The 6,501-nt window shown below is 37.6% G+C and overlaps 1 pseudogene across 1 annotated transcript in view; it reads right to left on the bottom strand.

Annotated features, from left to right (window-relative positions):
• Positions 1-253: 253 nt before the first annotated feature.
• LOC308507631 (annexin A1-like) overlaps positions 254-6,501 on the bottom strand; it is a 29,684-nt pseudogene continuing 23,436 nt past the window's right edge. Inside the window, exon 3 of the transcript in view lies at positions 254-1,184. The product of the transcript in view is annotated as an annexin A1-like (transcript). The remainder of the gene's footprint in view (positions 1,185-6,501) is intronic.

Here is a 6,501-nt window from a genome sequence, read left to right as displayed (position 1 = left end):
CTTTCTCAGGTAATATTACTAGAAAAACCTGTTTTGGGTGTTTTATAGTTGGGGTAAATATATTATTTAAAAATGTATCTGTATTATACAGAGTGGTGATATAAAAATGATTTATAGGCTATAGTTTTCAGAAAACAGTTAGCTAGACTAATCCTGCTGAAGAAACTTTCCTAGTTAAGTCTATAATATGGAATGAAAAGATATGATTTAAAAAATCTTCTGATCCAAAAGCTTGAGATCATCAAAGGAAAGTTCACTGTCTTCCACAGAGAGCCACCAGAATTTTTTTCATAAACTCCTTTCTTTGTTTTCATTCAGGATGGCTTGGCAGAGAGCGATACCACACAACTTCTGATAGCATGCTTTGGCATCATTCATGTCGCTTTCAGAAGGGGAAACCATAATTTTGACAGATGTCCTATGCTGAGTTCCAGCACCCCTGGTTTGTTTGTGGCACACTTCACAGTCGTTGTAAAGCTTTCTCAACGTCACCTTTCATCTCCAGCTCCAGAACTTCGTTACTGTCATGGTGATTGGACGTGTACTTCTGAAACACTCTGCAAAGACAGGGATAGCTTCTGGTCGTAGGAATAGTACTGAACACATTCACATCTGTCCCTTTTCTCCTTTCTCCTGCTTCATACAATGCCCTGGCCTCTGAGTCAGCAAAGTTCTCCTTTATGCCAAGATCCTCAGACCAGTCACCCTTAACAAAAGAAAGAAAAGCCTTCTGATAACTCCAGATGTGTCTGAGGTGATGTCTTTAGCCAGATCACACTTCAGTTCTTCTCTGCAGACTCTGTTAGTGCTTGATGCCAAAATTTCATTCAGAGTGTCTTCATCAGTCCAAGGGCCTTCATGGCAGCACAGAGTTCTTCAGAATCCAACTAGACTGGAGTTTTTAATAAAGTCAAAACAACTTCCTCCAGGTGACCTATAAGGGCTTTCTTCAGAGCTTCATCCAGCAGCTTTACATTTTCCTGGAGTTATGCTGCTTTGATCTGTGGATGCTGTGCATTGTTTCTCTTAGTTATTGCTTTATGCAAGGCAGCAACCTCCAAGGATGGATTGAAGCTAAGATAGGGGCTGAACGGGACCACCTTTGTATACTTTCACAGTTGTAGTGTATCCTGCTCTTCTTGTTCAATAAACCAGGTCTGTCTGCTTGAGGGATTCTGATACCACTGCCATTTTTAAAGAAGTTGCTTTCTTTCCACCTTCTTCCCAGGAACTAAAGAGAGATTCTGTTCTAATCATTTCACACTCTGTATCTTCTTGAAGGATCCCCTGGTTGCTGGGTTGGTAACAGATCATAGTAGGATGAGGGCAAAAGCATGGAGACTGTTTCAGAGACTATAGCAATTACCCAGGTGAGAGATCACACTGGCCTGGATCAGGTGGTAGTGATAAAGATAGTGAGAAATAAATGTATTCTGGATATATTTAAAAAGGAGAGAAAACAGGATTTGCTGAAAATTTGGGTTTGGGTTATGAAAGAGAAAAATCAAAGATCATCAATAAAATGGATTCAATCATTGATTCAGTTTACAGAATATTTACTGGGCAGTGTGCTCTGCACAATTATATGCTGGCCACTGGGCAAAGCCTTGGGGGTCCATTGGTTAACTAAACATACGGTACCTGCCTTCATGGAACTTACATTCTTGTAATATAAGGACAACATACCTAACTCTCTGGGTTGCTATGACACCATAAAGTACATGATGCAGAGCCTGACACAGAGTAGAGTTCATGGTGGGTGTTACTATTATACAGACTGCTTTGCAAAGCAGTAATGTATTTAGGTATAGAAAACATAGATTGGTGCTAATGAAATACAGATGAAGGGAGTACTCAAGATAAAGTGGGATGAAGAATTAAATTGGTTCATATCTTGTGATTTCCTAAGTAACCCAACATTCTTGGTATTTAACTTTCATTTCAATATGGTAGATGGTCCAGTAGACTTGTACCAAGAAGTTCAGGAAGTCAAAACCCAGGGACCTGGGCCCAACTCTGGGAAAGGCTTTGGGTGCCTTTGGGCTTAGAATGGCACCACTTTTTGGTGACTTGCTTGTCGGGGCTAGACCTCAATCAGGAACACTTGGTACTCTCTAGAGATATTTTTAGTTGTCATAAATGGGGAGCATGGGGGAGGAATGTGCTACTGGCATCTAGTGGGTAGAAGCCGGGAATGCTGCTAAATGTCCTATAATACACAGGACCCTCTGCCACCACCAAAGAATTATCCAGTCCAAAATGTCAACAGTGCCCCCAATTGAGAAACCATGAGATGAAGAAAAGAAAGGTAAAGTTAACATTTAAAAACTATGGCCATATGGTCATACACAAAATCAGTGATTTGAGAGGAAAAGTGTCCACATTAATAAATATAATGGACTCTGGAAGACTGTCATCATGTCAGTAATAAAAGAGGATACTCTGAAGAACAGTGTTTACTGCTTTAGCTTTATTTCCTGACATGGCCCTCTTTGGAGGCAATTATCCATTCTCCCTGCTGTCTTCACCAAAGGATGTAGAAGTACCTTTTCTTCTCTTTAAAGGTCCTGTTTGCCTAGACTGAGATGCAGCACATTCTAGGAGCAGGGAAAGTCTGTTTGAAGATGTTTTTTATTCTGGGACAATTAATGGGGCAGGCAACGCAAAAGAAAAGAGACAAATTGTTCTTTAGTTCCAAATAAATGCTTGTTTTCTGACACTGCCTGAATTTAAATGGTCCTCAGTTTGACTGTGAAATTAACATCTCTTTGAGGATAATTGTGGGGGTGGGGTGCCATTCACACCACTTCCAGAGCTATTGTCTGTCTGGAATGCAGAGGGAGCAGCACCACCCGTGGTGTACTCGCTTAACCAACACTTGCTTCTGTGTCTCTTAAACTTTCATCCAAATATCTAACCCAGAGAGTCAGGCATGATTCACATTGCTGACCCATTTCCCACACTGGTCTCCCATTACTTCATCCAGGAAGTAATTAAGGCAAGTCCACTGACTTTGAGTCAGATCATTTCATCTCTCTGCCCCTCATTTTCTCCTCTTTAAAATGGGGGAATTGAACGAGCTCCTAAGATCCTTTCAACAAGACTCTGCCTCAACCAACAACTCACTTCTGACCCTGGAGGTATTCCTGGGTCTTCCTGGGTCAGAAATTCCAAGCACCCTGGGTCATTACTGAGTGCTTGGGTTTTGTGTGAAAGATGCATAATTCATAATTACAGAACCATCAACTGTAAACCTGGCCTCTTTAGTTACTACCTGGGAGATCATAGGTAAATCTTTTAAATTATTTATGGCCATCTGATTATATTTTTCGGGTTTTTTCTATTTCTAAAATTCTGTAATTTTATGGATCCTAGATTCAGTAACTCAAAGCTGGAAGGAGTCTTGAACTCTATTTTGTAGTGCAGTTACTCTGAAGTTACATCATGAAAGGATAGTAAACAAATGGTCTTTTGATAATTTTTGTACAGATCCTCTTTTTCTTTCTTTGGAGAGTGAAAACTCTTTTTGATCATGCTTACGTATTGTTAGGACTCTTTCCATAAATACTGAATCAGTTTTAAGTGCCATCATCAATGGGTACTTTTGCCAGTTTTTCCATGTCCCATAAACCAGACAGCATTTTATTATTTTTAATAGCAATGGTTAGTTTGCTATACTAGTAATTGTAGATTTATTTAAATTTGAGTATCTTCAGCTGTTAAGGAACACATCCCATGCAACCATCTTCACTTTATGTGCAACGTAAGTTGGACATTTTGAAGTTGATAAGAAGCTCATAATAAATAAAGCTTTTTGCATCGACCATGTAGTTTTTCCCCCTTACAGTGAAGGTTGAAAGAAGAGATGTTGAAGCTGCAAAGAGGATGTTATTTAACAGGAGATTTTGGTCTCCTCCAAAGTAAATTAAAATTGAAGAGTCATTAAATACCTTTCTTAAATTTATTATCAAGGAAGGCTATCAAATCCACCTCATAGGTCTTCACTGGAAGCATAAATTCTCCATAGACAGTGAAGAAGTAATAGCAGAAGTCTTTTAAAAACAAAAAGAAAACTGGATTATTCACTGCAGATCTCTAGATATTTGTGCTTTTAAGTTGGAGAACAAGGGTAAAGAAAATGCACCCAAAAATTTCAAAATTGTTCCCAGATAAGTGTTATATTAAACTTATTCCCCCATCTTGTCTTACTCCTCAATTCTCTTACTCATCTCCCAATGTTTATTCTTAACGCAAAATCATGACCCAAGTAAACAAAACCCAGGCACATTTCTTTGTAATTATTTTTGTTGCAAAAATAATGTGTTCATTGTATAAAAATTAGAAAGATAGATGACAGAAGAAACAAGAATCCACCCATAATTCCACATCCAAGAGATAACCACTGTTAATGCCTTGGTTATGTCCTTCCAGATATGTTTCCATGAATGTATTTTTAAAACAAGCTATACTCTTTAAACTATATTTCACCTCACTTTTTTTTCTTTTAACAGCATGTTATGTGTACTTTCTGGGAAGAATTTTGTTTTCATAGAAACCCACTCTGATTTACTTAGCAAATCAGGTTACTTCTATTGTAAAATCCTGATGATGTTCCTTACTTTCTACTGTTATATATACACTTAGCTGCAGTTAATATCTTGTCACTTCATTTCTGTGCACATAATTACTTTCTTACAGTAAATTCCTAGATGTGGCATTATTGAAACAAATGGGGATGCCCACTCAGGCCCTTGACACATTCTGCCATGTCTTTAAAATTCACACTGATGTTGTTTCATTTCTCCAACTCTAGACAAATGAGTCTGAAAGGGCCTTTTGTGGCCTTCCAAGCACAGAAAGTCTTTGGAAATAAGTGGTGATTTAGGTAGTGTAGGTGGTTCTGTTGACCCGTAGCCCACAAACCATCACAAAAGTTTCAAAGGTGACAGAGAGTGACTTTATCACTGTCGTATTATGATTTCTGATAAAGAAGTGGGTGAAAGGCAAAGCAGAAAGGGGTTTCCTTTGAGGAAGAAAAAAAAAATCTTCACACAATAACAAATCCAGATTTCACCCATAACACTAAAAGCACCACTAAATACAAATTTAACGAAATTAAAGAAACAATAAAAATTGAAAATGTAGATACAATACAACCTAATTATCCACTCCTAAATTCAGAGTATTAAATTAAATTCTAAATATTAGAGAATTCTTGCTTATAATAATATAAAGCTGAAAAAATGAATTGGAATCAACCTAAATGTCCATCAGTAGGGGAATGGATAAATTAATTATGGTATATTCATACAATGGAATATTATATATGAGATAAAGTAAATACCTCTATATAAATCATGGGTCAATTAAAAAATATAATTGTAAGTGAAAAGGTAGATGCAAAATGATATATGTAGAACAATAGCACAGAGACCAATACTACATATTAAGAAAATAAACAGGGCCGGCCCGGTGGCGCAAGCGGTTAGAGCTCCGTGCTCCTAACTTCGAAGGCTGCGGGTTCGATTCCCACATGGGCCAGTGGGCTCTCAACAAAAAAAATAAAATAAAAATAAACAACAAATGCAGAACCTTTAAAAAAAAATAAATAAAAAAAATAAACAAATGCATGCATATATGTAATCACAACTTGAAAGATATACACCAAAGTTATAATAGTTTTTGCCTCTGGGGAGTGAAGAAATAATGAGACTGGCAAGGGTGAAGATGAGGGGTAGGGGAGAAGAAATTTCTTTCGATTTATCTGTAATGTTATTTTAATAGTAAAAAAAATGCTGCTGTATCAAATATCAGAGGTCATTGATAATAAAACTCACTATTATTTTATGTATCACCCAGGAAGAAAGTTGCCACAATATGCCATTAATTTTTCAAGGCACCCAATTTCAGAGATAAGATGTGGAGGAGGGGGGAATGTGTGACATTCTCTCTACATAAGGCAAAAATGCAAAAGGTTAAGATCTGCTAATTTCCAAAGCAGTTGAGGCACAGTTATTGGTTATTTAAATCTGTGAACTTTTAAAAACTTTTCAAAGGGGGAAAAATACCTCAACTATTATAGGAACTCCTCCATAATATGTAGCATTGTAAACATATAGTGCTCATGTAACCAACACACTGCTCTAAAGCTTAGCTACTTTTTATGTGTGCTCCCCCCCCTCCCTCCGATGAATTAGAATGTGGTGAAAGTGGGAGACACATCCTTAAAGGTTTGTAACCAGAGAAGCATCTGGCTCAGGACTGACATACTTAACATTTACTCAAGAAATACTTGTTCACTGAATTGAAGTTCTCCCAGTTTAAAAGAACAATCTCAAAAAATGAAACCTCTGTCTGTTCAATAACCCATGTGCTAGGAATTTGACACTGCTGATTTAGGCATCTAGTTTCACAGCTCTGCACATCTGTGCAGAAAACGGTGAGTGTCCATTATAAGGTTGTTTCCTGGGAGAAGAGGCAAACTTAAAACAAGTGTACTCA

This window comes from Rhinolophus hipposideros (genome assembly GCF_964194185.1).
Source record: "Rhinolophus hipposideros genome assembly, chromosome: 14".
Classification (NCBI taxonomy): Eukaryota; Metazoa; Chordata; class Mammalia; order Chiroptera; family Rhinolophidae; genus Rhinolophus; species Rhinolophus hipposideros.
The sequence above is the reverse complement of the archived record's forward strand: the minus strand, read 5'-3'. Positions and strand labels throughout refer to the sequence as shown.